This window comes from Schistocerca americana, chromosome 3, assembly GCF_021461395.2.
Source record: "Schistocerca americana isolate TAMUIC-IGC-003095 chromosome 3, iqSchAmer2.1, whole genome shotgun sequence".
In the NCBI taxonomy this organism is placed as follows: Eukaryota; Metazoa; Arthropoda; class Insecta; order Orthoptera; family Acrididae; genus Schistocerca; species Schistocerca americana.
In genome coordinates, this window is record NC_060121.1 from 806,119,927 (window position 1) to 806,147,642 (window position 27,716).

General features: G+C 51.2%; 35 non-coding genes across 35 annotated transcripts; 27 read left to right on the plus strand and 8 right to left on the minus strand.

Annotated features, from left to right (window-relative positions):
• Positions 1 to 21: 21 nt before the first annotated feature.
• Positions 22 to 103, plus strand: Trnas-aga. The gene has a single exon. It is a non-coding gene; the product is annotated as a tRNA-Ser (tRNA).
• Positions 104 to 386: 283 nt separating this feature from the next.
• On the minus strand, positions 387 to 458 carry Trnag-ucc. The gene has a single exon. It is a non-coding gene; the product is annotated as a tRNA-Gly (tRNA).
• Positions 459 to 1,271: 813 nt separating this feature from the next.
• On the plus strand, positions 1,272 to 1,344 carry Trnat-cgu. Its single transcript has one exon. It is a non-coding gene; the product is annotated as a tRNA-Thr (tRNA).
• A 322-nt stretch (positions 1,345 to 1,666) lies between these two features.
• Trnae-uuc lies at positions 1,667 to 1,738 on the plus strand. Its single transcript has one exon. It is a non-coding gene; the product is annotated as a tRNA-Glu (tRNA).
• Positions 1,739 to 2,034: 296 nt separating this feature from the next.
• Positions 2,035 to 2,107, plus strand: Trnak-uuu. Its single transcript has one exon. It is a non-coding gene; the product is annotated as a tRNA-Lys (tRNA).
• A 139-nt stretch (positions 2,108 to 2,246) lies between these two features.
• On the plus strand, positions 2,247 to 2,328 carry Trnas-aga. The gene has a single exon. It is a non-coding gene; the product is annotated as a tRNA-Ser (tRNA).
• A 283-nt stretch (positions 2,329 to 2,611) lies between these two features.
• Positions 2,612 to 2,683, minus strand: Trnag-ucc. Its single transcript has one exon. It is a non-coding gene; the product is annotated as a tRNA-Gly (tRNA).
• Positions 2,684 to 3,496: 813 nt separating this feature from the next.
• Trnat-cgu lies at positions 3,497 to 3,569 on the plus strand. Its single transcript has one exon. It is a non-coding gene; the product is annotated as a tRNA-Thr (tRNA).
• Positions 3,570 to 3,891: 322 nt separating this feature from the next.
• On the plus strand, positions 3,892 to 3,963 carry Trnae-uuc. Its single transcript has one exon. It is a non-coding gene; the product is annotated as a tRNA-Glu (tRNA).
• A 296-nt stretch (positions 3,964 to 4,259) lies between these two features.
• Trnak-uuu lies at positions 4,260 to 4,332 on the plus strand. The gene has a single exon. It is a non-coding gene; the product is annotated as a tRNA-Lys (tRNA).
• A 139-nt stretch (positions 4,333 to 4,471) lies between these two features.
• On the plus strand, positions 4,472 to 4,553 carry Trnas-aga. Its single transcript has one exon. It is a non-coding gene; the product is annotated as a tRNA-Ser (tRNA).
• A 283-nt stretch (positions 4,554 to 4,836) lies between these two features.
• On the minus strand, positions 4,837 to 4,908 carry Trnag-ucc. Its single transcript has one exon. It is a non-coding gene; the product is annotated as a tRNA-Gly (tRNA).
• Positions 4,909 to 5,721: 813 nt separating this feature from the next.
• Positions 5,722 to 5,794, plus strand: Trnat-cgu. Its single transcript has one exon. It is a non-coding gene; the product is annotated as a tRNA-Thr (tRNA).
• A 322-nt stretch (positions 5,795 to 6,116) lies between these two features.
• On the plus strand, positions 6,117 to 6,188 carry Trnae-uuc. Its single transcript has one exon. It is a non-coding gene; the product is annotated as a tRNA-Glu (tRNA).
• Positions 6,189 to 6,484: 296 nt separating this feature from the next.
• On the plus strand, positions 6,485 to 6,557 carry Trnak-uuu. Its single transcript has one exon. It is a non-coding gene; the product is annotated as a tRNA-Lys (tRNA).
• A 139-nt stretch (positions 6,558 to 6,696) lies between these two features.
• On the plus strand, positions 6,697 to 6,778 carry Trnas-aga. Its single transcript has one exon. It is a non-coding gene; the product is annotated as a tRNA-Ser (tRNA).
• A 283-nt stretch (positions 6,779 to 7,061) lies between these two features.
• Trnag-ucc lies at positions 7,062 to 7,133 on the minus strand. Its single transcript has one exon. It is a non-coding gene; the product is annotated as a tRNA-Gly (tRNA).
• Positions 7,134 to 7,946: 813 nt separating this feature from the next.
• Trnat-cgu lies at positions 7,947 to 8,019 on the plus strand. Its single transcript has one exon. It is a non-coding gene; the product is annotated as a tRNA-Thr (tRNA).
• Positions 8,020 to 8,341: 322 nt separating this feature from the next.
• Positions 8,342 to 8,413, plus strand: Trnae-uuc. Its single transcript has one exon. It is a non-coding gene; the product is annotated as a tRNA-Glu (tRNA).
• Positions 8,414 to 8,709: 296 nt separating this feature from the next.
• Positions 8,710 to 8,782, plus strand: Trnak-uuu. The gene has a single exon. It is a non-coding gene; the product is annotated as a tRNA-Lys (tRNA).
• A 139-nt stretch (positions 8,783 to 8,921) lies between these two features.
• Positions 8,922 to 9,003, plus strand: Trnas-aga. The gene has a single exon. It is a non-coding gene; the product is annotated as a tRNA-Ser (tRNA).
• A 283-nt stretch (positions 9,004 to 9,286) lies between these two features.
• On the minus strand, positions 9,287 to 9,358 carry Trnag-ucc. Its single transcript has one exon. It is a non-coding gene; the product is annotated as a tRNA-Gly (tRNA).
• An 813-nt stretch (positions 9,359 to 10,171) lies between these two features.
• Trnat-cgu lies at positions 10,172 to 10,244 on the plus strand. The gene has a single exon. It is a non-coding gene; the product is annotated as a tRNA-Thr (tRNA).
• A 322-nt stretch (positions 10,245 to 10,566) lies between these two features.
• On the plus strand, positions 10,567 to 10,638 carry Trnae-uuc. The gene has a single exon. It is a non-coding gene; the product is annotated as a tRNA-Glu (tRNA).
• A 296-nt stretch (positions 10,639 to 10,934) lies between these two features.
• Trnak-uuu lies at positions 10,935 to 11,007 on the plus strand. The gene has a single exon. It is a non-coding gene; the product is annotated as a tRNA-Lys (tRNA).
• Positions 11,008 to 11,146: 139 nt separating this feature from the next.
• Positions 11,147 to 11,228, plus strand: Trnas-aga. Its single transcript has one exon. It is a non-coding gene; the product is annotated as a tRNA-Ser (tRNA).
• A 283-nt stretch (positions 11,229 to 11,511) lies between these two features.
• Trnag-ucc lies at positions 11,512 to 11,583 on the minus strand. Its single transcript has one exon. It is a non-coding gene; the product is annotated as a tRNA-Gly (tRNA).
• An 813-nt stretch (positions 11,584 to 12,396) lies between these two features.
• Positions 12,397 to 12,469, plus strand: Trnat-cgu. The gene has a single exon. It is a non-coding gene; the product is annotated as a tRNA-Thr (tRNA).
• A 322-nt stretch (positions 12,470 to 12,791) lies between these two features.
• Trnae-uuc lies at positions 12,792 to 12,863 on the plus strand. The gene has a single exon. It is a non-coding gene; the product is annotated as a tRNA-Glu (tRNA).
• A 5,974-nt stretch (positions 12,864 to 18,837) lies between these two features.
• Positions 18,838 to 18,919, plus strand: Trnas-aga. The gene has a single exon. It is a non-coding gene; the product is annotated as a tRNA-Ser (tRNA).
• Positions 18,920 to 19,201: 282 nt separating this feature from the next.
• Positions 19,202 to 19,273, minus strand: Trnag-ucc. Its single transcript has one exon. It is a non-coding gene; the product is annotated as a tRNA-Gly (tRNA).
• A 7,236-nt stretch (positions 19,274 to 26,509) lies between these two features.
• On the plus strand, positions 26,510 to 26,581 carry Trnae-uuc. The gene has a single exon. It is a non-coding gene; the product is annotated as a tRNA-Glu (tRNA).
• Positions 26,582 to 26,877: 296 nt separating this feature from the next.
• Trnak-uuu lies at positions 26,878 to 26,950 on the plus strand. Its single transcript has one exon. It is a non-coding gene; the product is annotated as a tRNA-Lys (tRNA).
• Positions 26,951 to 27,089: 139 nt separating this feature from the next.
• Trnas-aga lies at positions 27,090 to 27,171 on the plus strand. The gene has a single exon. It is a non-coding gene; the product is annotated as a tRNA-Ser (tRNA).
• A 283-nt stretch (positions 27,172 to 27,454) lies between these two features.
• Trnag-ucc lies at positions 27,455 to 27,526 on the minus strand. Its single transcript has one exon. It is a non-coding gene; the product is annotated as a tRNA-Gly (tRNA).
• Positions 27,527 to 27,716: the final 190 nt, after the last annotated feature.

The following is a 27,716-nucleotide window of genomic DNA, read 5'->3' on the forward strand; positions in this document are numbered from 1 at the left end:
CGAGGGGACTTTTGGCTGCGAGCAGTCGTGGCCGAGTGGTTAAGGCGTCTGACTAGAAATCAGATTCCCTCTGGGAGCGTAGGTTCGAGTCCTACCGACTGCGTCTCTTTTTTTTTTTTATTTTTTTGTTTAAGAAGAAGGAGCACAAAACTTCGCAGTTTGCCTGTCGTTTTGGTACTTCGCTACACCTCACCTCTCACAGCCGTTTATATCGCCTGTCCTCTTGATAAGGGCGAATTCCAAGCGTCAGCTTTCGCGTCAGCCGAGCAAAGTCGGGACAAGTCGGGACATACTACAGGATGGCCTGGAGTGGAGCAACGACGGAAAGAAAACGTTAATGTAACAGCACGTGGCTCACATACTCAGACGTAAAAATTTGCGCCCGTTGCGGTGGCCGGGAATCGAACCCGGATCAACTGCTTGGAAGGCAACTATGCTCACCATTACACCACCACCGCACAGCCGCTGCTCGTAACGCCGCGCTGTGTCGGCTTCCCGCCCGCCGGCAGCGGCCCACGGTGATAGTAGCTGTAGGCGCTTTACGAGGTAGGAGGGTGCATCCACACGCGTTCGGGCAGCGCCTCCACGCACGCTGCGTCTTTGGGCAAGACTCGTCGCCGCGGCCGCAAGGTTACTCACACGATAGTGATGAGCGGTCGCTTTAAGGCAGTGTAGTGGGGGACTCCGCGTGTGTAGCACTTTTTTCGGCTGTATCCGGCGTCGTTGGGTGGCAATCCCACTTTCCCTGCAGACGGCTACTCTGGAATATGCTCGGGAAGCACGGCCGACCGCCCCCAACAAATGCAACTAAAAAAATGAGAACAACAACTAAAAAAGTGGTAGGTTGTTCGCCTACCACTCGGGCGGCCCGGCTTCGATTCCCGGCCGATGCATCGTTTTGCTGTTCTCGCTATAATGCTGCCGCGCCGATTGCTCGTTTGAGCTGCGTCAGCCTCAGGAATGTATAGCAGGATTCGCTGTGAGAAGAACCAAACACGCAGCACGCAAGAGACCGTACTTGGACGGACGCGTGCTATTTCTGAACTCTAGCGTCAGCCTGGCTCTACAGGCCGCTGTGTTCAGGTGCCGCAAGGGCGATGTACTGTAACCTCAGGCAGTGCTGCTTTCCGTTGAAAAAGCCGCGGCAGCAGTTTAATCTAGCAATTCGGGAAAGCACGTGTAGCAACACAACAGATTCTTGAGAAAGCGCAAACTGTCTATCTCTAATATGCGAGACTTACCAAGTTTGCTGGGACGTTGCTTGCAAACGTGCCTCGGTAGCGCAGTGGGTAGCGCGTAAGTCTCGTAATCTTAAGGTTGTGAGTTCGATCCTCACCCGGGGCATTTAATTTGCTGTACATCATGGCTGAATTAACGGCGTTGCTGTTGCTAGGGAACGAACTGAATTGTCGTTTGTTATCCACAAGGAGCCCACGCCTCAGCGTCAAAATGTTTACATCCAGCTATGGCAAGGTACAGCTTTGACCTTTCTCCTCCCCTGTTATGAGCAAAATATGATGCAAACTGCAATGAATTGTCAGTTTCGAGCTGTGCGCCATGCCAGTCTGCAAGCGCAAATATGCTCGCAAACAGAGAACACCACTAAGTCCGGATTCAGCACGAAAAGCGAGAGGAGAGGGAGTAAATCTGACGTTTATCGAGCAAATCCGGTGTGGTCTAGTGGCTAGGATACCTGGCTTTCACCCAGGAGGCCCGGGTTCGATTCCCGGTACCGGAAGGGAAGTTTTTGCGCACACGACCCTCCATGTTTTGGCCCTCCAACCCTCGTTTGTCGCCCTCCTTCCGGAGCTTCAACCGAGCGTAATCGGGGAAAACAGGCACGAGATGCAATTACTGTCAGCACCGGGGTAAAGGGAGAAGAGGCACTGGTCCGCTGTTGGGCTGCTACCAGCGTCAGTGGCAAGTCGGTGAAGTCGCCAGCTGCGCCAGAAGCCAGCAATTACCGTAGTACGCCTACACACGCGTTCCAGTTATTCACATTGCCTGCAGCTGCTCCATCCACAGCAAGCGTGAGCCCGGATAGCTCAGTCGGTAGAGCATTAGGCTTTTAACCTAAGGGTCCAGGGTTCGAGTCCCTGTCCGGGCGAAGATTTTAACGCTTCCGTAATGGCTCGTCTCGTAGCGCTGGTAGCCCTGCCGTAATCAGTGCACGGAGTTCGTTTCCTGTCAACATTCTGCGCAGAACGGTTTGCTTTTTCACGATTCGAGGGGACTTTTGGCTGCGAGCAGTCGTGGCCGAGTGGTTAAGGCGTCTGACTAGAAATCAGATTCCCTCTGGGAGCGTAGGTTCGAGTCCTACCGACTGCGTCTCTTTTTTTTTTTTATTTTTTTGTTTAAGAAGAAGGAGCACAAAACTTCGCAGTTTGCCTGTCGTTTTGGTACTTCGCTACACCTCACCTCTCACAGCCGTTTATATCGCCTGTCCTCTTGATAAGGGCGAATTCCAAGCGTCAGCTTTCGCGTCAGCCGAGCAAAGTCGGGACAAGTCGGGACATACTACAGGATGGCCTGGAGTGGAGCAACGACGGAAAGAAAACGTTAATGTAACAGCACGTGGCTCACATACTCAGACGTAAAAATTTGCGCCCGTTGCGGTGGCCGGGAATCGAACCCGGATCAACTGCTTGGAAGGCAACTATGCTCACCATTACACCACCACCGCACAGCCGCTGCTCGTAACGCCGCGCTGTGTCGGCTTCCCGCCCGCCGGCAGCGGCCCACGGTGATAGTAGCTGTAGGCGCTTTACGAGGTAGGAGGGTGCATCCACACGCGTTCGGGCAGCGCCTCCACGCACGCTGCGTCTTTGGGCAAGACTCGTCGCCGCGGCCGCAAGGTTACTCACACGATAGTGATGAGCGGTCGCTTTAAGGCAGTGTAGTGGGGGACTCCGCGTGTGTAGCACTTTTTTCGGCTGTATCCGGCGTCGTTGGGTGGCAATCCCACTTTCCCTGCAGACGGCTACTCTGGAATATGCTCGGGAAGCACGGCCGACCGCCCCCAACAAATGCAACTAAAAAAATGAGAACAACAACTAAAAAAGTGGTAGGTTGTTCGCCTACCACTCGGGCGGCCCGGCTTCGATTCCCGGCCGATGCATCGTTTTGCTGTTCTCGCTATAATGCTGCCGCGCCGATTGCTCGTTTGAGCTGCGTCAGCCTCAGGAATGTATAGCAGGATTCGCTGTGAGAAGAACCAAACACGCAGCACGCAAGAGACCGTACTTGGACGGACGCGTGCTATTTCTGAACTCTAGCGTCAGCCTGGCTCTACAGGCCGCTGTGTTCAGGTGCCGCAAGGGCGATGTACTGTAACCTCAGGCAGTGCTGCTTTCCGTTGAAAAAGCCGCGGCAGCAGTTTAATCTAGCAATTCGGGAAAGCACGTGTAGCAACACAACAGATTCTTGAGAAAGCGCAAACTGTCTATCTCTAATATGCGAGACTTACCAAGTTTGCTGGGACGTTGCTTGCAAACGTGCCTCGGTAGCGCAGTGGGTAGCGCGTAAGTCTCGTAATCTTAAGGTTGTGAGTTCGATCCTCACCCGGGGCATTTAATTTGCTGTACATCATGGCTGAATTAACGGCGTTGCTGTTGCTAGGGAACGAACTGAATTGTCGTTTGTTATCCACAAGGAGCCCACGCCTCAGCGTCAAAATGTTTACATCCAGCTATGGCAAGGTACAGCTTTGACCTTTCTCCTCCCCTGTTATGAGTAAAATATGATGCAAACTGCAATGAATTGTCAGTTTCGAGCTGTGCGCCATGCCAGTCTGCAAGCGCAAATATGCTCGCAAACAGAGAACACCACTAAGTCCGGATTCAGCACGAAAAGCGAGAGGAGAGGGAGTAAATCTGACGTTTATCGAGCAAATCCGGTGTGGTCTAGTGGCTAGGATACCTGGCTTTCACCCAGGAGGCCCGGGTTCGATTCCCGGTACCGGAAGGGAAGTTTTTGCGCACACGACCCTCCATGTTTTGGCCCTCCAACCCTCGTTTGTCGCCCTCCTTCCGGAGCTTCAACCGAGCGTAATCGGGGAAAACAGGCACGAGATGCAATTACTGTCAGCACCGGGGTAAAGGGAGAAGAGGCACTGGTCCGCTGTTGGGCTGCTACCAGCGTCAGTGGCAAGTCGGTGAAGTCGCCAGCTGCGCCAGAAGCCAGCAATTACCGTAGTACGCCTACACACGCGTTCCAGTTATTCACATTGCCTGCAGCTGCTCCATCCACAGCAAGCGTGAGCCCGGATAGCTCAGTCGGTAGAGCATTAGGCTTTTAACCTAAGGGTCCAGGGTTCGAGTCCCTGTCCGGGCGAAGATTTTAACGCTTCCGTAATGGCTCGTCTCGTAGCGCTGGTAGCCCTGCCGTAATCAGTGCACGGAGTTCGTTTCCTGTCAACATTCTGCGCAGAACGGTTTGCTTTTTCACGATTCGAGGGGACTTTTGGCTGCGAGCAGTCGTGGCCGAGTGGTTAAGGCGTCTGACTAGAAATCAGATTCCCTCTGGGAGCGTAGGTTCGAGTCCTACCGACTGCGTCTCTTTTTTTTTTTTATTTTTTTGTTTAAGAAGAAGGAGCACAAAACTTCGCAGTTTGCCTGTCGTTTTGGTACTTCGCTACACCTCACCTCTCACAGCCGTTTATATCGCCTGTCCTCTTGATAAGGGCGAATTCCAAGCGTCAGCTTTCGCGTCAGCCGAGCAAAGTCGGGACAAGTCGGGACATACTACAGGATGGCCTGGAGTGGAGCAACGACGGAAAGAAAACGTTAATGTAACAGCACGTGGCTCACATACTCAGACGTAAAAATTTGCGCCCGTTGCGGTGGCCGGGAATCGAACCCGGATCAACTGCTTGGAAGGCAACTATGCTCACCATTACACCACCACCGCACAGCCGCTGCTCGTAACGCCGCGCTGTGTCGGCTTCCCGCCCGCCGGCAGCGGCCCACGGTGATAGTAGCTGTAGGCGCTTTACGAGGTAGGAGGGTGCATCCACACGCGTTCGGGCAGCGCCTCCACGCACGCTGCGTCTTTGGGCAAGACTCGTCGCCGCGGCCGCAAGGTTACTCACACGATAGTGATGAGCGGTCGCTTTAAGGCAGTGTAGTGGGGGACTCCGCGTGTGTAGCACTTTTTTCGGCTGTATCCGGCGTCGTTGGGTGGCAATCCCACTTTCCCTGCAGACGGCTACTCTGGAATATGCTCGGGAAGCACGGCCGACCGCCCCCAACAAATGCAACTAAAAAAATGAGAACAACAACTAAAAAAGTGGTAGGTTGTTCGCCTACCACTCGGGCGGCCCGGCTTCGATTCCCGGCCGATGCATCGTTTTGCTGTTCTCGCTATAATGCTGCCGCGCCGATTGCTCGTTTGAGCTGCGTCAGCCTCAGGAATGTATAGCAGGATTCGCTGTGAGAAGAACCAAACACGCAGCACGCAAGAGACCGTACTTGGACGGACGCGTGCTATTTCTGAACTCTAGCGTCAGCCTGGCTCTACAGGCCGCTGTGTTCAGGTGCCGCAAGGGCGATGTACTGTAACCTCAGGCAGTGCTGCTTTCCGTTGAAAAAGCCGCGGCAGCAGTTTAATCTAGCAATTCGGGAAAGCACGTGTAGCAACACAACAGATTCTTGAGAAAGCGCAAACTGTCTATCTCTAATATGCGAGACTTACCAAGTTTGCTGGGACGTTGCTTGCAAACGTGCCTCGGTAGCGCAGTGGGTAGCGCGTAAGTCTCGTAATCTTAAGGTTGTGAGTTCGATCCTCACCCGGGGCATTTAATTTGCTGTACATCATGGCTGAATTAACGGCGTTGCTGTTGCTAGGGAACGAACTGAATTGTCGTTTGTTATCCACAAGGAGCCCACGCCTCAGCGTCAAAATGTTTACATCCAGCTATGGCAAGGTACAGCTTTGACCTTTCTCCTCCCCTGTTATGAGCAAAATATGATGCAAACTGCAATGAATTGTCAGTTTCGAGCTGTGCGCCATGCCAGTCTGCAAGCGCAAATATGCTCGCAAACAGAGAACACCACTAAGTCCGGATTCAGCACGAAAAGCGAGAGGAGAGGGAGTAAATCTGACGTTTATCGAGCAAATCCGGTGTGGTCTAGTGGCTAGGATACCTGGCTTTCACCCAGGAGGCCCGGGTTCGATTCCCGGTACCGGAAGGGAAGTTTTTGCGCACACGACCCTCCATGTTTTGGCCCTCCAACCCTCGTTTGTCGCCCTCCTTCCGGAGCTTCAACCGAGCGTAATCGGGGAAAACAGGCACGAGATGCAATTACTGTCAGCACCGGGGTAAAGGGAGAAGAGGCACTGGTCCGCTGTTGGGCTGCTACCAGCGTCAGTGGCAAGTCGGTGAAGTCGCCAGCTGCGCCAGAAGCCAGCAATTACCGTAGTACGCCTACACACGCGTTCCAGTTATTCACATTGCCTGCAGCTGCTCCATCCACAGCAAGCGTGAGCCCGGATAGCTCAGTCGGTAGAGCATTAGGCTTTTAACCTAAGGGTCCAGGGTTCGAGTCCCTGTCCGGGCGAAGATTTTAACGCTTCCGTAATGGCTCGTCTCGTAGCGCTGGTAGCCCTGCCGTAATCAGTGCACGGAGTTCGTTTCCTGTCAACATTCTGCGCAGAACGGTTTGCTTTTTCACGATTCGAGGGGACTTTTGGCTGCGAGCAGTCGTGGCCGAGTGGTTAAGGCGTCTGACTAGAAATCAGATTCCCTCTGGGAGCGTAGGTTCGAGTCCTACCGACTGCGTCTCTTTTTTTTTTTTATTTTTTTGTTTAAGAAGAAGGAGCACAAAACTTCGCAGTTTGCCTGTCGTTTTGGTACTTCGCTACACCTCACCTCTCACAGCCGTTTATATCGCCTGTCCTCTTGATAAGGGCGAATTCCAAGCGTCAGCTTTCGCGTCAGCCGAGCAAAGTCGGGACAAGTCGGGACATACTACAGGATGGCCTGGAGTGGAGCAACGACGGAAAGAAAACGTTAATGTAACAGCACGTGGCTCACATACTCAGACGTAAAAATTTGCGCCCGTTGCGGTGGCCGGGAATCGAACCCGGATCAACTGCTTGGAAGGCAACTATGCTCACCATTACACCACCACCGCACAGCCGCTGCTCGTAACGCCGCGCTGTGTCGGCTTCCCGCCCGCCGGCAGCGGCCCACGGTGATAGTAGCTGTAGGCGCTTTACGAGGTAGGAGGGTGCATCCACACGCGTTCGGGCAGCGCCTCCACGCACGCTGCGTCTTTGGGCAAGACTCGTCGCCGCGGCCGCAAGGTTACTCACACGATAGTGATGAGCGGTCGCTTTAAGGCAGTGTAGTGGGGGACTCCGCGTGTGTAGCACTTTTTTCGGCTGTATCCGGCGTCGTTGGGTGGCAATCCCACTTTCCCTGCAGACGGCTACTCTGGAATATGCTCGGGAAGCACGGCCGACCGCCCCCAACAAATGCAACTAAAAAAATGAGAACAACAACTAAAAAAGTGGTAGGTTGTTCGCCTACCACTCGGGCGGCCCGGCTTCGATTCCCGGCCGATGCATCGTTTTGCTGTTCTCGCTATAATGCTGCCGCGCCGATTGCTCGTTTGAGCTGCGTCAGCCTCAGGAATGTATAGCAGGATTCGCTGTGAGAAGAACCAAACACGCAGCACGCAAGAGACCGTACTTGGACGGACGCGTGCTATTTCTGAACTCTAGCGTCAGCCTGGCTCTACAGGCCGCTGTGTTCAGGTGCCGCAAGGGCGATGTACTGTAACCTCAGGCAGTGCTGCTTTCCGTTGAAAAAGCCGCGGCAGCAGTTTAATCTAGCAATTCGGGAAAGCACGTGTAGCAACACAACAGATTCTTGAGAAAGCGCAAACTGTCTATCTCTAATATGCGAGACTTACCAAGTTTGCTGGGACGTTGCTTGCAAACGTGCCTCGGTAGCGCAGTGGGTAGCGCGTAAGTCTCGTAATCTTAAGGTTGTGAGTTCGATCCTCACCCGGGGCATTTAATTTGCTGTACATCATGGCTGAATTAACGGCGTTGCTGTTGCTAGGGAACGAACTGAATTGTCGTTTGTTATCCACAAGGAGCCCACGCCTCAGCGTCAAAATGTTTACATCCAGCTATGGCAAGGTACAGCTTTGACCTTTCTCCTCCCCTGTTATGAGCAAAATATGATGCAAACTGCAATGAATTGTCAGTTTCGAGCTGTGCGCCATGCCAGTCTGCAAGCGCAAATATGCTCGCAAACAGAGAACACCACTAAGTCCGGATTCAGCACGAAAAGCGAGAGGAGAGGGAGTAAATCTGACGTTTATCGAGCAAATCCGGTGTGGTCTAGTGGCTAGGATACCTGGCTTTCACCCAGGAGGCCCGGGTTCGATTCCCGGTACCGGAAGGGAAGTTTTTGCGCACACGACCCTCCATGTTTTGGCCCTCCAACCCTCGTTTGTCGCCCTCCTTCCGGAGCTTCAACCGAGCGTAATCGGGGAAAACAGGCACGAGATGCAATTACTGTCAGCACCGGGGTAAAGGGAGAAGAGGCACTGGTCCGCTGTTGGGCTGCTACCAGCGTCAGTGGCAAGTCGGTGAAGTCGCCAGCTGCGCCAGAAGCCAGCAATTACCGTAGTACGCCTACACACGCGTTCCAGTTATTCACATTGCCTGCAGCTGCTCCATCCACAGCAAGCGTGAGCCCGGATAGCTCAGTCGGTAGAGCATTAGGCTTTTAACCTAAGGGTCCAGGGTTCGAGTCCCTGTCCGGGCGAAGATTTTAACGCTTCCGTAATGGCTCGTCTCGTAGCGCTGGTAGCCCTGCCGTAATCAGTGCACGGAGTTCGTTTCCTGTCAACATTCTGCGCAGAACGGTTTGCTTTTTCACGATTCGAGGGGACTTTTGGCTGCGAGCAGTCGTGGCCGAGTGGTTAAGGCGTCTGACTAGAAATCAGATTCCCTCTGGGAGCGTAGGTTCGAGTCCTACCGACTGCGTCTCTTTTTTTTTTTTATTTTTTTGTTTAAGAAGAAGGAGCACAAAACTTCGCAGTTTGCCTGTCGTTTTGGTACTTCGCTACACCTCACCTCTCACAGCCGTTTATATCGCCTGTCCTCTTGATAAGGGCGAATTCCAAGCGTCAGCTTTCGCGTCAGCCGAGCAAAGTCGGGACAAGTCGGGACATACTACAGGATGGCCTGGAGTGGAGCAACGACGGAAAGAAAACGTTAATGTAACAGCACGTGGCTCACATACTCAGACGTAAAAATTTGCGCCCGTTGCGGTGGCCGGGAATCGAACCCGGATCAACTGCTTGGAAGGCAACTATGCTCACCATTACACCACCACCGCACAGCCGCTGCTCGTAACGCCGCGCTGTGTCGGCTTCCCGCCCGCCGGCAGCGGCCCACGGTGATAGTAGCTGTAGGCGCTTTACGAGGTAGGAGGGTGCATCCACACGCGTTCGGGCAGCGCCTCCACGCACGCTGCGTCTTTGGGCAAGACTCGTCGCCGCGGCCGCAAGGTTACTCACACGATAGTGATGAGCGGTCGCTTTAAGGCAGTGTAGTGGGGGACTCCGCGTGTGTAGCACTTTTTTCGGCTGTATCCGGCGTCGTTGGGTGGCAATCCCACTTTCCCTGCAGACGGCTACTCTGGAATATGCTCGGGAAGCACGGCCGACCGCCCCCAACAAATGCAACTAAAAAAATGAGAACAACAACTAAAAAAGTGGTAGGTTGTTCGCCTACCACTCGGGCGGCCCGGCTTCGATTCCCGGCCGATGCATCGTTTTGCTGTTCTCGCTATAATGCTGCCGCGCCGATTGCTCGTTTGAGCTGCGTCAGCCTCAGGAATGTATAGCAGGATTCGCTGTGAGAAGAACCAAACACGCAGCACGCAAGAGACCGTACTTGGACGGACGCGTGCTATTTCTGAACTCTAGCGTCAGCCTGGCTCTACAGGCCGCTGTGTTCAGGTGCCGCAAGGGCGATGTACTGTAACCTCAGGCAGTGCTGCTTTCCGTTGAAAAAGCCGCGGCAGCAGTTTAATCTAGCAATTCGGGAAAGCACGTGTAGCAACACAACAGATTCTTGAGAAAGCGCAAACTGTCTATCTCTAATATGCGAGACTTACCAAGTTTGCTGGGACGTTGCTTGCAAACGTGCCTCGGTAGCGCAGTGGGTAGCGCGTAAGTCTCGTAATCTTAAGGTTGTGAGTTCGATCCTCACCCGGGGCATTTAATTTGCTGTACATCATGGCTGAATTAACGGCGTTGCTGTTGCTAGGGAACGAACTGAATTGTCGTTTGTTATCCACAAGGAGCCCACGCCTCAGCGTCAAAATGTTTACATCCAGCTATGGCAAGGTACAGCTTTGACCTTTCTCCTCCCCTGTTATGAGCAAAATATGATGCAAACTGCAATGAATTGTCAGTTTCGAGCTGTGCGCCATGCCAGTCTGCAAGCGCAAATATGCTCGCAAACAGAGAACACCACTAAGTCCGGATTCAGCACGAAAAGCGAGAGGAGAGGGAGTAAATCTGACGTTTATCGAGCAAATCCGGTGTGGTCTAGTGGCTAGGATACCTGGCTTTCACCCAGGAGGCCCGGGTTCGATTCCCGGTACCGGAAGGGAAGTTTTTGCGCACACGACCCTCCATGTTTTGGCCCTCCAACCCTCGTTTGTCGCCCTCCTTCCGGAGCTTCAACCGAGCGTAATCGGGGAAAACAGGCACGAGATGCAATTACTGTCAGCACCGGGGTAAAGGGAGAAGAGGCACTGGTCCGCTGTTGGGCTGCTACCAGCGTCAGTGGCAAGTCGGTGAAGTCGCCAGCTGCGCCAGAAGCCAGCAATTACCGTAGTACGCCTACACACGCGTTCCAGTTATTCACATTGCCTGCAGCTGCTCCATCCACAGCAAGCGTGAGCCCGGATAGCTCAGTCGGTAGAGCATTAGGCTTTTAACCTAAGGGTCCAGGGTTCGAGTCCCTGTCCGGGCGAAGATTTTAACGCTTCCGTAATGGCTCGTCTCGTAGCGCTGGTAGCCCTGCCGTAATCAGTGCACGGAGTTCGTTTCCTGTCAACATTCTGCGCAGAACGGTTTGCTTTTTCACGATTCGAGGGGACTTTTGGCTGCGAGCAGTCGTGGCCGAGTGGTTAAGGCGTCTGACTAGAAATCAGATTCCCTCTGGGAGCGTAGGTTCGAGTCCTACCGACTGCGTCTCTTTTTTTTTTTTATTTTTTTGTTTAAGAAGAAGGAGCACAAAACTTCGCAGTTTGCCTGTCGTTTTGGTACTTCGCTACACCTCACCTCTCACAGCCGTTTATATCGCCTGTCCTCTTGATAAGGGCGAATTCCAAGCGTCAGCTTTCGCGTCAGCCGAGCAAAGTCGGGACAAGTCGGGACATACTACAGGATGGCCTGGAGTGGAGCAACGACGGAAAGAAAACGTTAATGTAACAGCACGTGGCTCACATACTCAGACGTAAAAATTTGCGCCCGTTGCGGTGGCCGGGAATCGAACCCGGATCAACTGCTTGGAAGGCAACTATGCTCACCATTACACCACCACCGCACAGCCGCTGCTCGTAACGCCGCGCTGTGTCGGCTTCCCGCCCGCCGGCAGCGGCCCACGGTGATAGTAGCTGTAGGCGCTTTACGAGGTAGGAGGGTGCATCCACACGCGTTCGGGCAGCGCCTCCACGCACGCTGCGTCTTTGGGCAAGACTCGTCGCCGCGGCCGCAAGGTTACTCACACGATAGTGATGAGCGGTCGCTTTAAGGCAGTGTAGTGGGGGACTCCGCGTGTGTAGCACTTTTTTCGGCTGTATCCGGCGTCGTTGGGTGGCAATCCCACTTTCCCTGCAGACGGCTACTCTGGAATATGCTCGGGAAGCACGGCCGACCGCCCCCAACAAATGCAACTAAAAAAATGAGAACAACAACTAAAAAAGTGGTAGGTTGTTCGCCTACCACTCGGGCGGCCCGGCTTCGATTCCCGGCCGATGCATCGTTTTGCTGTTCTCGCTATAATGCTGCCGCGCCGATTGCTCGTTTGAGCTGCGTCAGCCTCAGGAATGTATAGCAGGATTCGCTGTGAGAAGAACCAAACACGCAGCACGCAAGAGACCGTACTTGGACGGACGCGTGCTATTTCTGAACTCTAGCGTCAGCCTGGCTCTACAGGCCGCTGTGTTCAGGTGCCGCAAGGGCGATGTACTGTAACCTCAGGCAGTGCTGCTTTCCGTTGAAAAAGCCGCGGCAGCAGTTTAATCTAGCAATTCGGGAAAGCACGTGTAGCAACACAACAGATTCTTGAGAAAGCGCAAACTGTCTATCTCTAATATGCGAGACTTACCAAGTTTGCTGGGACGTTGCTTGCAAACGTGCCTCGGTAGCGCAGTGGGTAGCGCGTAAGTCTCGTAATCTTAAGGTTGTGAGTTCGATCCTCACCCGGGGCATTTAATTTGCTGTACATCATGGCTGAATTAACGGCGTTGCTGTTGCTAGGGAACGAACTGAATTGTCGTTTGTTATCCACAAGGAGCCCACGCCTCAGCGTCAAAATGTTTACATCCAGCTATGGCAAGGTACAGCTTTGACCTTTCTCCTCCCCTGTTATGAGTAAAATATGATGCAAACTGCAATGAATTGTCAGTTTCGAGCTGTGCGCCATGCCAGTCTGCAAGCGCAAATATGCTCGCAAACAGAGAACACCACTAAGTCCGGATTCAGCACGAAAAGCGAGAGGAGAGGGAGTAAATCTGACGTTTATCGAGCAAATCCGGTGTGGTCTAGTGGCTAGGATACCTGGCTTTCACCCAGGAGGCCCGGGTTCGATTCCCGGTACCGGAAGGGAAGTTTTTGCGCACACGACCCTCCATGTTTTGGCCCTCCAACCCTCGTTTGTCGCCCTCCTTCCGGAGCTTCAACCGAGCGTAATCGGGGAAAACAGGCACGAGATGCAATTACTGTCAGCACCGGGGTAAAGGGAGAAGAGGCACTGGTCCGCTGTTGGGCTGCTACCAGCGTCAGTGGCAAGTCGGTGAAGTCGCCAGCTGCGCCAGAAGCCAGCAATTACCGTAGTACGCCTACACACGCGTTCCAGTTATTCACATTGCCTGCAGCTGCTCCATCCACAGCAAGCGTGAGCCCGGATAGCTCAGTCGGCAGTCCGCCTTTCGCCGCGGAGCAGCTCGGACTTGTTTACGTCTCGGCTGCGAACGGTCGCGGAAGAAGCGGTGTTTACACCGTCGTCACTCGCGTGTGTTATTGTTTAAATCGAACGCAATGGCACACAATTTCCGAAAAACCACGATACAGTTCACGTTCTGTAACGAGTATGCAAGACCGAAGGCTTTCGAAATCGAACGTTTCTTGAGGGACGAAGTGCATCTTAATTACACGGAGATTATTGGAATTCATTTATCAATCGTGAGCAGCACTCTTTACGTGAAGATGATTGACGACGCAGCATGTGATAGGATCATTGAAGCCGCCAAACGAGGATTCCAGTTCCGACACTCCGATGGTCATATTGGCGAAGTTTTAGTCGCTCATTCGGGCCTGGGCGTGCGTACGATTCGAATCTTCGAGCTGCCTTTCGAGGTACCCGAATCATTGGTCACTGAATCACTCCAGCCATAAGGCAGAGTTATTAGTCATACGGCCGAACGCTGGGCAAGTTTTAGCACGTATCCAGTGCTCAATGGTGTCCGACAGGTGCGAATTGCCCTTACAAAACATGTGCCATCGTACATAAACATCGGCGGCTGTAGAGCTATTGTCATCTATGATGGACAGCCCAGGACATGCTCCGGGTGTGGTGGTGAAGGACATCTTCGATCAGCGTGTATGCAGAGGAGACTCGTGCAACTCCCCAGCGGAGACTTCCAGAATCCGACCACACCAACGTCACTGCCGATGACTTACGTGACGGCACTTCGCGGGGAGGTGACTCCGAGGTCGGAGCGCACCATCGAACCGACGCCACAGTTGATTGAGGCGCCTTCGGACGCCACTGAAGAAGGAATGGCTCAGACCAACCTCCAATCTGAGACACTACAGGTGGCGCAGAAAGAGGATGAGAGCATCACAATAGGCATGGAAGCTGAAGTGGAACGGCACCAGGGGATTGTGGCGGCGGCGGGAACGCAGGAGATGCAAGATGCGCCAACACCAGAGGCCGAAGTTAGGGCCCGCAAACAACGCTCGCCAAAGCGCCGCAAGAAGCGCCGACTAAACTCTGCGGAGACGCTCCCTTCTCTTCTAGGGAGCCCAGACGAGTCTAACACTATGGACCTGTCTGACATGGAACCACAAGCTTCGGATGTCGCAGATCATATGAATTCGGACAGTGAAATGATGTCATATCGTTCAGACGACGCATCCGCTCAGGGGCCTGCTACCCCTTCAGCGGTGGAGTCTACAGCTGCGAAAGAACAACAGATGTCACACAACAATGCCGCACAGGAAAATTTGGAGCACACCAATAGTATCAGCTGGTATGAGCAGGACGACGACATCACCGATGCGGACCATTCTATTGGTGGGGCCTGGCATCCGTCCGCATCTCAAGAAACCTAATGCCGCAGGGACACGTTCCTCGGGCAACCCTCGGCGGATGTGCAACGGGACTATCGACACGGTGAAACTTTGTCATTTTAACATCATGTGGAGATGACAGCTACTCGACCCCAGGTATACAGAATAGGGACAGTGAATGTAAATACCATTAGATCGCCCGTGAAACAGCAGTTGTTTAGGGACATGATATACGCGTCGGATGTGGATATACTGATGGTGCAGGAAATTTACATTCCTGAGTTCCAGGACGTACATGGATACATCTCCTACACCTCGCCGCACTCGAACAACGACAGTGGAACGGCGATATTGGTCCGGGACGGGATTCCGGTCCGAGACCTGGCTTATCTACCTTCGGCACGAGGACTGGCGATAACTGTTAATGGAATTCGCATTCTCAATGTTTATGCCCCTTCCGGCACAGACAACAGACGGGCGCGTGCGAGATATTATTCGGAAGAGATTGTGCCCTTATTTACCGGCAGATTCGATCATTTCATTATAGGTGGTGACTTCAATTGTGTTTTAGCCCAAAAAGACCAGACACCACATTACAATACTTGTCGTGAATTGCATGTGCTATGCCGGGATCTGGAGTTAAGAGACACCTGGGACGTGATTCATAGTAACCGTGAGGGATATACTTTTTTTACCAGTCACTCGGCGAGCAGACTCGATCGAATATATGTTTCGGTTGGCCTACAGGATAAGGTGGTCGACGCGGAACGATGGCCTGCGGCATTTACTGATCATCTGGCTTACATTTGTACCATGTCACTCCCTAGGCAAAGTGTGTGGAGAAGCCGCGGGACATGGAACCTCAATTCGTCCCTTTTGGCGGACCCCGAATGTCGTCAGAGAGTCGAGGAGGTATGGACCACATGTCAACGCCGTCTACCAACGTATACCTACGTGCTTCAATGGTGGCTCGAGTGCACTAAGCCGGCAATAAGAAGAGCTCTAATACAGTATGGTCGGGATAAGGCGAGATGGCAGAGAGACACTCTTGATTATTATTACACCATGCTTCGTGAGCTGTCCTTCCAGGTGCCGTCTGCAGAACATCATGCGGAAGTTCATCGTGTCAAGGCACAAATCCTATCGATCACGCGACGACGACTGGGTGGCATCCCAATACGGGCAAGATGTCTTGACACCATCACTGGGGAACGTACCTCGATGCACCATGTGTCGCGGGAACATAATCGTTACCGCCGGGCATTGGTAACAGTGCTCCACGGTTTAGATGGCCGTCAACTGACAACGCAACAGGACATTGCAAATGAATTTTTAGAGCATTTCCGCCATCTCTATGCCGGTACACCGACGGACCGTCAGGTAGGGGAAGAGATACTGCAACATCTGCAAACTACACTGACAGAGACGGATAAGGCAGCGCTTATGGAGCCACTCACAGAAGACGATATAAAGGTGGCACTCACAAAAGGAGCGGCCCATAAATCACCGGGGCCAGATGGGATTACGCTAGAGTTTTATCGAGAATTCGTGGACATGATGATGCCACAGTTGGTGTCGATGTACAATGAGGCGATGAGTCCGAACATGCGCCTACCGTCGGATTTTGTGACGGGCTTTCTTCTTCCCATCCCGAAGATGGAGAGGAGTCGTAGTGTTACTCAATATCGGCCTCTCACTATGCTAAACACCGATTATAAAATTTTTGCACGGCTACTAGCGGCTCGTCTCAAGCTGGCGATATCCAGGACAATATCCCCTGATCAGGCTTGCCTAGGGGTGCGAAGCAACATCTCCTCGGCGTTAAGTGAATACCGTGACGTTATCGCCCTTGCGGAAACTTGTAAAATGCGAGCAGCGATGATATCTGTGGACTTCGACCGTGCGTTCGACAGGATAAACCATGACTTCTTGGCGTCAGTCATGAGCCGAATGGAGATTCCACCTGTTTTCATCTCCATCATTATGAGGCTAATACGAGGGGCTACATCGAAGGTGATTGTAAACGGTCGGGAAGCGGGCTCGGTTCCTATTAACAGCTCCGTCCGACAAGGGTGCCCACTCTCCATGATGCTGTTTGCGATAGCGCTTGAGCCGCTGATGTGTGTTATGAGGCGCTCACTTACTGGGATAGCGCTTAATGAGAACTCTTTCGTTTGTCGTGCATATGCGGACGACCTGATCCTTCTTGTCAGATCAGGTCATGAAGTGCATCAGGCTGTTGAATATCTAGACTCTTACGGGACGGCAGCAGGCAGTGTCATTAACATGACGAAATCCAAAATTATGCACATTGGACGGGGTCTGGAAAACATACCGGGACCGTTTCAGACGGTGGAATCGCTGAGATGTCTGGGGATCACATTTACCCGCTCACTACGGCGGTCAGCGGCGGCGAGTTCTCGGCGGCTTCTGCAAAATGTTCGTCTGGCGATACGGAACAACTCACTGAGAGCCTTTGACATGATCCAGCGTGTGGCATACACTAACGTTCACATAGCGTCACGTCTGCCCCATTTAGCGCAGATCCTACCAATACCGAAGGGTATTGCAGACCGCCTCATGGCTGCCTTTGGTTACTATGTTAGTACTGGGATGTTGTTTAAGATCACATATGACACGTTAACGCTGCACTTCCGGAACGGTGGCCTCAACCTCACAAACGTGCGAAACAAAGCTCTGGCGCTTTACATGCGAGCGATGATACGAAATTGGCAACAACGAAAGCACACCATAACGTCAGCTCTGATAGAAGTACTTGTTCCGCCTTCGTACGAACCCCCTATTGCGGTGGGCAATATTTCGCCTTCTCTTGCACACATTGCCTCATTTCTTGTTGATTACAGTTATGTTCGTCTGAAAGTACCTTCGACGAGAATACCCACGACTCGGGAGATCTATAGGTGCTTGATGGATCACCATGCCCGCAACGTAATGGAATTCAAATACCCGTCGAGAACGTGGAACCACATTTGGTGTGCAGTGCATACTCCATTACTGTCAACAGCAGCGAGATCGATGTGGTACATTCTTATAAACCGTAAACTTGTGACCAGGAGTCGATTACATACAATTCATATGGTCGATTCTCCTCTTTGCACAAACTGTGGCCTGTTAGCAACGGAAGAACATGGTTTAGTGTGTGGCGGAGCGAGGGACGTCTGGATGCTGACGCGTCGAATATTGGCCTTCCTTCGGCGCACTAACTACACAGAAATCACATCGGATGTACTTTTTCTACCGGACAAGACCTTTTTTCCCAAACAAAAGACGTATGCGGTCAATTGGATCGTTGGACATGCGACGAAATATTTGTATTCGTACGATATTAAGTCCGTGATGGATTATTGGATGTATTTACAAGAACAACACGAGCTCATACGGAGTCATACGAAATACAGGACTTACTTTTCCAATTTTTTAGGAAGTGTTTTTCACAATCCGCCCGACAGCTGGGGTGTCCCAGAACTGAGAAGACTCCTGCAGCAGAACGACTAGAAACAATACTGCGCGGCTCAGTTATATTGGCATACGGCACACTGAGAAGACAACGGGCCCCTACATGGTCGACGCAGGAGAAATACATGAATATATGCCGCCCACAAAGGCAGAAATGGTCAAGATTATATGGCTGTCTGCCAGATTTATGATGCGACACCGCGTGCTGCAGGGATTGTGATGCAGATGATAACTTCATTTTCACTCCCGCCCGTGACTAGGATTGTCATTTACTTTCTTCATGTTACACAAACACAAAAGGGCGGCCTTTACGTTGATTTTCTGGTTTCCAAATTGTTTTTGCTTTGTTTTTGCTGTCTCGATCCTTTTCTTATCCCTAAGATAGTACAATTGTACGAATAAAGATTGTTTGTTTACCCTGCCTTCCTGCTCCCAAAAAAAAAAGATAAAACCATCCGCTTGGAATACGGATTTTTTTTTATTTTTTATTTTTTTTTCACTTTCATTTAAGTTGTATGTAAATCTTATTTATGTATTTGTCTGCAGTCATGGACTGTGCGGTAAAAAAAAAAAAAAAGAAAAAAAAAAAAAAAAAAAAAAAAAAAAAAAAGTCGGTAGAGCATTAGGCTTTTAACCTAAGGGTCCAGGGTTCGAGTCCCTGTCCGGGCGAAGATTTTAACGCTTCCGTAATGGCTCGTCTCGTAGCGCTGGTAGCCCTGCCGTAATCAGTGCACGGAGTTCGTTTCCTGTCAACATTCTGCGCAGAACGGTTTGCTTTTTCACGATTCGAGGGGACTTTTGGCTGCGAGCAGTCGTGGCCGAGTGGTTAAGGCGTCTGACTAGAAATCAGATTCCCTCTGGGAGCGTAGGTTCGAGTCCTACCGACTGCGTCTCTTTTTTTTTTTATTTTTTTGTTTAAGAAGAAGGAGCACAAAACTTCGCAGTTTGCCTGTCGTTTTGGTACTTCGCTACACCTCACCTCTCACAGCCGTTTATATCGCCTGTCCTCTTGATAAGGGCGAATTCCAAGCGTCAGCTTTCGCGTCAGCCGAGCAAAGTCGGGACAAGTCGGGACATACTACAGGATGGCCTGGAGTGGAGCAACGACGGAAAGAAAACGTTAATGTAACAGCACGTGGCTCACATACTCAGACGTAAAAATTTGCGCCCGTTGCGGTGGCCGGGAATCGAACCCGGATCAACTGCTTGGAAGGCAACTATGCTCACCATTACACCACCACCGCACAGCCGCTGCTCGTAACGCCGCGCTGTGTCGGCTTCCCGCCCGCCGGCAGCGGCCCACGGTGATAGTAGCTGTAGGCGCTTTACGAGGTAGGAGGGTGCATCCACACGCGTTCGGGCAGCGCCTCCACGCACGCTGCGTCTTTGGGCAAGACTCGTCGCCGCGGCCGCAAGGTTACTCACACGATAGTGATGAGCGGTCGCTTTAAGGCAGTGTAGTGGGGGACTCCGCGTGTGTAGCACTTTTTTCGGCTGTATCCGGCGTCGTTGGGTGGCAATCCCACTTTCCCTGCAGACGGCTACTCTGGAATATGCTCGGGAAGCACGGCCGACCGCCCCCAACAAATGCAACTAAAAAAATGAGAACAACAACTAAAAAAGTGGTAGGTTGTTCGCCTACCACTCGGGCGGCCCGGCTTCGATTCCCGGCCGATGCATCGTTTTGCTGTTCTCGCTATAATGCTGCCGCGCCGATTGCTCGTTTGAGCTGCGTCAGCCTCAGGAATGTATAGCAGGATTCGCTGTGAGAAGAACCAAACACGCAGCACGCAAGAGACCGTACTTGGACGGACGCGTGCTATTTCTGAACTCTAGCGTCAGCCTGGCTCTACAGGCCGCTGTGTTCAGGTGCCGCAAGGGCGATGTACTGTAACCTCAGGCAGTGCTGCTTTCCGTTGAAAAAGCCGCGGCAGCAGTTTAATCTAGCAATTCGGGAAAGCACGTGTAGCAACACAACAGATTCTTGAGAAAGCGCAAACTGTCTATCTCTAATATGCGAGACTTACCAAGTTTGCTGGGACGTTGCTTGCAAACGTGCCTCGGTAGCGCAGTGGGTAGCGCGTAAGTCTCGTAATCTTAAGGTTGAAAGTTCCGCCGCGGCCGCGGCCGTGTGCAGACGTGCGGTGGTGGTCGCTTCGCCTGTGCTTAAGAGCGCACGCAGCTGTTGGTACTGTAAGTACTACTTCACGAAAGTGATGGAGGATGAGTTGAGACGTTACACGCTACGATTTGGATTTCCGTATGGATATGCTCGACCACAGGTTCACGAACTTATTGACTGGTTTTACGATCGATTAGGACTGCGAGATGACGAAGTTCTTGGGTTTTCGTATGATTTTCTTGCGAACGCTGTTTATGTAAAATTGATTAGTGACGATCCTTGCGTTCGTATTATGACCCTCACGGAAGGCACTGCGGATTTTGTGAATTCTAAAGGCGAAATTTGTAAAGTATCTGTTAGTCATGCTGGACTAGGGCTACGAACCGTCCGTATATTTAATCTGCCTTTCGAAGTTAGCTTCGATAGAATTCGGCAAGCTTTGTCTCCCTACGGTAATGTCTTGCAAATTCATGCCGAGCAATGGAGGGGTTACAAACATTTCAATGTTGATAACGGCGTTCGGAATGCGAAAATTGATTTAACGAAGCACATCCCGTCCAACATTTTGGTGCAGGGTTTTCGAGCGCTGGTGATGTACGAAGGACAACCGCGAACTTGTGTAATATGTGGTTCTACCGACCATTTAAAATCTGCTTGTCCCCGTGTCCGGGCGGGTCGCCGAGGAATGCAACATCGTCTTACACCTCTCGATGGGCACGATGGCAATCGGTTGTCTTACGCGCGGACATTGATGGAGTCGCCTACGACACAACCGACGCTCCACCAACCGGCTGCGGTGACCCCAGACGCCGGTGCGGTCATTGTCAACAACTCTGCGGCAACCCCCGAATGTCCCGTTCGTAGTGATGTCACCGATATCGACAGCCACGCTGCACACCTGCAGGTTTCCCCGACTGTCGGCCTTCGTGCCGACCATGCCGGACCGACTCCCGTCCCTACTCCAACTACGTCCGTCGAGCTGAAACAGTTGTCGGATGGTGGCGACAGGTCGCGCGTTTCTTGCCCCCCTGACGTTGCGCCCCCCACGCCCCTCCCTCTCGGCAGTGACCTATCTGAGGAAGGGTCTACACACAGCCTCTTGACGGACGTCAAAACCGTTTCTGACGCCGACGCACCTCCCCCAAGAACTGGGAAATCTAAGCGGTCGGCACGGAAGCAGAGTGCGGAGGAGATCCGCACTCTCGAAAAGAAACTGCAGCGCACAATAAAGCAGATCCGAAAAGACGGCAGTGAACGCGGCGGCACAGATGACATGGGTTCCGTCGCGCGCCACGTGGGGGAGGCCGATATGGAGATGCATGTCGACCGTCCGAGTCCTGAGCTGATGGATACTGGCCATCAGCATACGCCAGCCGAGAAGTCTTGGGCAGACGAAAGTGAATAACACGGACCCTTTCTATCCCCACCATGCAAGATTATAAACTAGCCACAGTTAATTTGAATAGGATCGCATCCGATGTCAAACTTAAATGCTTGACCGACTATCTATATGCCGCCGATATAGATATAGTTTTCTTCCAAGAAGTTGTGTCCCCCAAGGTTGGAGAAATACCTGGGTATGATGCCATATTAAATCTTGGCACTGAGGCGGGCACTGCGATTTTATTCAAAGCTGGCATCGCTTACCAACCTACAGCGATTTTAGAAACGGGACGCGGCATTGCCGCCCAATTACAGGATTTGCTTCTCCTGAACGTGTACGCCCCGACAGGGTCCGCTGGCAGAAGGGACAGAAGTGAATTTTTTAGGGCTGAAGTTGTGACCTTATTGCCGAACGTTCGACTGAAGATCATCCTGGGTGGGGATTTCAACTGCGTTTTACGCAACGAAGATCAACGTCCGAATTTTAATTTTTGTCCCGAGCTCCTAACGTTAACAGATGGTCTGCATTTACAAGATAGTTGGTGTCACCTTCGACCACACACGATGGGCTATACCTATGTGAGCGCTGCTTCTTCTAGCCGTCTGGATAGGTTTTATGTTTCTCAAGATCTTTTACATACTATTCGTGATTGTGAACTATGGCCGCTCAGTTTTAGTGACCACACCGCATACCATCTAACGATTCGGCATGTGCGGCAGAAGACATTTTTGGGACGCGGCACGTGGCAGCTGAATGTCTCGCTGCTCGATGAAGCGGATTTACGGCGTTGCCTCGTTGACACCTGGCAGCAGTGCCTCCAGAGGCAAGCTCGGTATAGGGAGCGCGTTCTTTGGTGGACGGAGTTTGTTAAGCCGCGGATTAAGAAATGTATTTGCCAGTTTGCCAGGACCAGGGCTTATTGGAGGAAACGGTCTCTAGAATTTTATTTCCTCGGTTTACGCCAGCTGTACAGCGATCCATCTGCTTTGTCCGACAACCTGATCCGCATCAAGCGTATCAAAGCCAAAATTACTGCTTTAGTTCGTGAAGCACTTGTTGGCACTCGGGTCCGATCGCGCTCTTCTGATGACGTCTCCCACGAGTCTGCATCGTTATTCCATCTCATACGGGAAACCAAACGTGGTAAACAAAAAATTATTGCTCATCTGAAGGATGCTGGCGGGAATCTGTACAATGAACAGGGTGCTATCAAGACGCATGTCTTCAATTATTTTCGACAACATTATTCCGAGTCAGATACCGATCTATCGGCGGGGGATGATTTTTTAAACGACATCGCCTCCACAGTGGATCAGGATGATAACGCTGCTCTCTTGGCCAATGTCACCAACTCTGAAGTTAAGTCCATCCTTGCGTGCGCTGCCAAGAACAAAGCTGCCGGCTTAGACGGCTTGCCGGTCGAATTTTATTCACGGTTCTGGGATGTGATCGGCGACGAATTGATCGCCATGTACAACGAACTGTTGTCGCATGCTGCCTTCCCCCCGCAGTTCACGGAAGGCATGGTTGTCCTGGTTCCTAAAACATCCAATCCGACTATGTTAAATGACTTTCGGCCAATTACGTTGCTTAACTCCGATTTCAAGATCTTGACTAGGATTATAAACACCAGGCTTAAAGTACTTCTTGGCAAAGTACTTGGCCCTTATCAGACGGGTGCAGTCAGTGGTCGATCGATGTTGAATGCCCTGTGTGAATATCGCGACCTGACTTATTTAACTTGGATTACCAACACTGATTTGGCGTTATTGTTTCTCGACTTCGATAAGGCGTTTGACAGAATTAATCACGGTTTTTTATTGCGCACAATGAGTCAAATGGGATTCAACGAGCGTTTTCGACAGCTTATTCAGAAATGTATCTGCGGAACGTCTTCACGCGTGAAGGTTAACGGCCAGTTAACCGCCCCCGTGCCCATACGACAAGCAGTGCGACAAGGGTGCCCCCTTTCTATGACGTTATTCTCGATCGCTATAGAGCCACTTCTTAAAAAGTTTTACGTAACTTTACACGGGTTGCATACGTTAAACACCAAAACGGTCTGCCACGCCTATGCCGACGATATCAGTGTGCTTATTACTAACACCCAAGAGCTGGGGTCAGTTCGTCGGATTGTCCATCAGTACTCTGTCGCTTGTGGTGCTCGACTTAATGAGCGAAAGTCCAAAATCATGCCGTTAGGTCGCAACCCCAATTCCATTGATATTTCTTGGTTGGACAGGACCGCAGACCTGTGGCATCTAGGTCTGGTTATATCACCGAACCCCCACGCCATGCTCCACGTGAATTGGGAACGCAAGCTTACCATCTTACGAGCGGTGATCAAAGAACATAACATGCGGTCTTTAGACCGGATGCAGAGGGCACAGTTTATTAATAGTTACGTTTTCAGTAAGCTCTATCACACTGCCGCTGTTTTACCAATCCCGACAGCCATTGCGAAAAAAATTTTAGCACTTGCTTGCTGGTATGTCTGGAGAGGGAACATCTTTAAAGTTTCCTTTAAAGCTACCTCGTTACTTCGTTCCCGAGGTGGCTTAGGCGTCAAAGACGTTGAATCCCAATGTGTGGCGACTTTTTTAACTCGTACTTCCCGCATACTACACAGTAACCCAAATAGTCTCACTGCACGGCTTTTCAACACCTTACGTCCAAAGGATTTGTCTGCGCCAGCGTCTGTGGGCCACATTCATCCTGAGCTTGGCTATATCCGGCGGTATTATGTGGAGCTAAGCTATGTTCAGGACAACCCGCATCCGTTCAACACGGCGGCGACCTATCGTGCTCTTACTCAATGGCAGCTGGATAACCCAATTGAGAAGAAATATTTAGGCAAAAACTGGAGAAATGTCTGGAAGAACATTAGTTATTCGCTCCTTCGCTCCAGAGTTCGAGCTGTTTGGTATGACGCTGTCAATGAGGTGATTCCCACTGGCGAGAAATTGCACAAAATCAAGCTGCGGCCCACCCCGTTTTGTGAGAAGTGTAACCTAGTGGAAACGCTGCCGCATCTCTTCCACTGCAGGGATCAAACACAAATATGGCAGTGGACACGAAAGAAACTCGCTGTCATTAATAGGACGTCGGATACTTCCATTCAACTTCAAGACGCGCTCCAACCAGACTGGCAGCTTTATCCTCAATCTAAGAATAATAGTTATGTCTGGCTCATGGGCCAGTTCGTCTTTTACATGCTTGTCCATACAACGCCAACGCTACATGATTATCAGATGTACCTCATCGAAGAGTATTATGCGATTAAGAAATTGCGACAGTATAAAGACCAGTTTCAAAATTTTCTCACTATTGCTTTAAGTGATGGAAGAATTTAAGTTTACAGATCCATTGGACGGAGTTTTCTTTTCCTTTTTTTTTTTTTTTTTTTCACTATTTTGTTATATTGTTTGTTTCCATGGATTTGGTCTGCTCCGCACCATCAGATGCGGGTGATTTGCCTCATGAGTCACACGAAGGTACAGAGTGCACTGCACTCGGCCTCGAACATTTAATTGTATTGGGAGTTCCTTTTCATTTTCAAATGACAGCACTTTACTTTTGGTTCCGCAGGGCGTAACCCAGAAGAGGCACCTCATTTGTTTACTTTCATTCGCATTATCTTTCATCAAAGCTGCACGACGATTTAGTACGAACCAGGAAATTCCAGCAGCTTCTATTCCTCCTATCAAGAGGCTTTCCGATACGGGAAATGGTTGTTTGGCGTGTCCCTGCTCTTGGTGTCACCACGTTACCAGCGCTCATCTTCCAACGCATGGCATGCTCAGGGTTTTGAGAAGCAGCAATCCACAATCAACCATCGGGAAACCGAATGTACAATACTCGTCAACGACATGGCCAATGGGACAATTATTCTACGTGAAGACCAACTTTGAGTATCTGCTGTGCTGGATTCATGGTGTGCTGCGTAATCCACAGACCAGACATGGATTTCTTTTTATCATTCTGTTTATATCTATAAAAATAATGGAACACACACGACGCCACATCGCAAATTGAACAAAATATAATCATGCATACATAACAATAAAATCAACTCACAAAACCATGCAATTGGGTGCGGGGTATGGCGGTGACATCGTGGCCAGGCCTCCGGATTGCGACCCCTGCCCACCTTGCCGCCGGCTGCCTAGCACTCACGTGCATATAAAAAAAAAAAAAAAAAAAAAAAAAAAAAAAAAAAAAAAAAAAAAAGTCGTAGAGCATTCGACTGTAAAAAAAAAAAAAAAAAAAAAAACAAAAAAAAAAAAAAAAAAAAAAAAAAAAAAAATGGATAAGGCGTCGGACTTCGGATCCGAAGATTAAAAAATAAAAAAAAAAAAAAAAAAAAAAAAAAAAATAACCCAGAGGTCCGTGGATCGAAACCACGCTCTGCTAAAATTATTCTTTTTCTTGGGTGCTTCGTGCTCGATCATTAATCTTGGGGTGCGCTGATTCAGCGTCGACAGCAAACCCTGTGGGTTGTGTGTGTGCAGAATACGAGAAACACTTCCTAAGACGCATACTTTCTTACGATTTTTTAGCAATTGCATTCCTTGATCACAACGGTAGAAAAAAGAAGAAAAAAAAAAAAAAAAAAAAAAAAAAGGTTGTGAGTTCGATCCTCACCCGGGGCATTTAATTTGCTGTACATCATGGCTGAATTAACGGCGTTGCTGTTGCTAGGGAACGAACTGAATTGTCGTTTGTTATCCACAAGGAGCCCACGCCTCAGCGTCAAAATGTTTACATCCAGCTATGGCAAGGTACAGCTTTGACCTTTCTCCTCCCCTGTTATGAGCAAAATATGATGCAAACTGCAATGAATTGTCAGTTTCGAGCTGTGCGCCATGCCAGTCTGCAAGCGCAAATATGCTCGCAAACAGAGAACACCACTAAGTCCGGATTCAGCACGAAAAGCGAGAGGAGAGGGAGTAAATCTGACGTTTATCGAGCAAATCCGGTGTGGTCTAGTGGCTAGGATACCTGGCTTTCACCCAGGAGGCCCGGGTTCGATTCCCGGTACCGGAAGGGAAGTTTTTGCGCACACGACCCTCCATGTTTTGGCCCTCCAACCCTCGTTTGTCGCCCTCCTTCCGGAGCTTCAACCGAGCGTAATCGGGGAAAACAGGCACGAGATGCAATTACTGTCAGCACCGGGGTAAAGGGAGAAGAGGCACTGGTCCGCTGTTGGGCTGCTACCAGCGTCAGTGGCAAGTCGGTGAAGTCGCCAGCTGCGCCAGAAGCCAGCAATTACCGTAGTACGCCTACACACGCGTTCCAGTTATTCACATTGCCTGCAGCTGCTCCATCCACAGCAAGCGTGAGCCCGGATAGCTCAGTCGGTAGAGCATTAGGCTTTTAACCTAAGGGTCCAGGGTTCGAGTCCCTGTCCGGGCGAAGATTTTAACGCTTCCGTAATGGCTCGTCTCGTAGCGCTGGTAGCCCTGCCGTAATCAGTGCACGGAGTTCGTTTCCTGTCAACATTCTGCGCAGAACGGTTTGCTTTTTCACGATTCGAGGGGACTTTTGGCTGCGAGCAGTCGTGGCCGAGTGGTTAAGGCGTCTGACTAGAAATCAGATTCCCTCTGGGAGCGTAGGTTCGAGTCCTACCGACTGCGTCTCTTTTTTTTTTTTATTTTTTTGTTTAAGAAGAAGGAGCACAAAACTTCGCAGTTTGCCTGTCGTTTTGGTACTTCGCTACACCTCACCTCTCACAGCCGTTTATATCGCCTGTCCTCTTGATAAGGGCGAATTCCAAGCGTCAGCTTTCGCGTCAGCCGAGCAAAGTCGGGACAAGTCGGGACATACTACAGGATGGCCTGGAGTGGAGCAACGACGGAAAGAAAACGTTAATGTAACAGCACGTGGCTCACATACTCAGACGTAAAAATTTGCGCCCGTTGCGGTGGCCGGGAATCGAACCCGGATCAACTGCTTGGAAGGCAACTATGCTCACCATTACACCACCACCGCACAGCCGCTGCTCGTAACGCCGCGCTGTGTCGGCTTCCCGCCCGCCGGCAGCGGCCCACGGTGATAGTAGCTGTAGGCGCTTTACGAGGTAGGAGGGTGCATCCACACGCGTTCGGGCAGCGCCTCCACGCACGCTGCGTCTTTGGGCAAGACTCGTCGCCGCGGCCGCAAGGTTACTCACACGATAGTG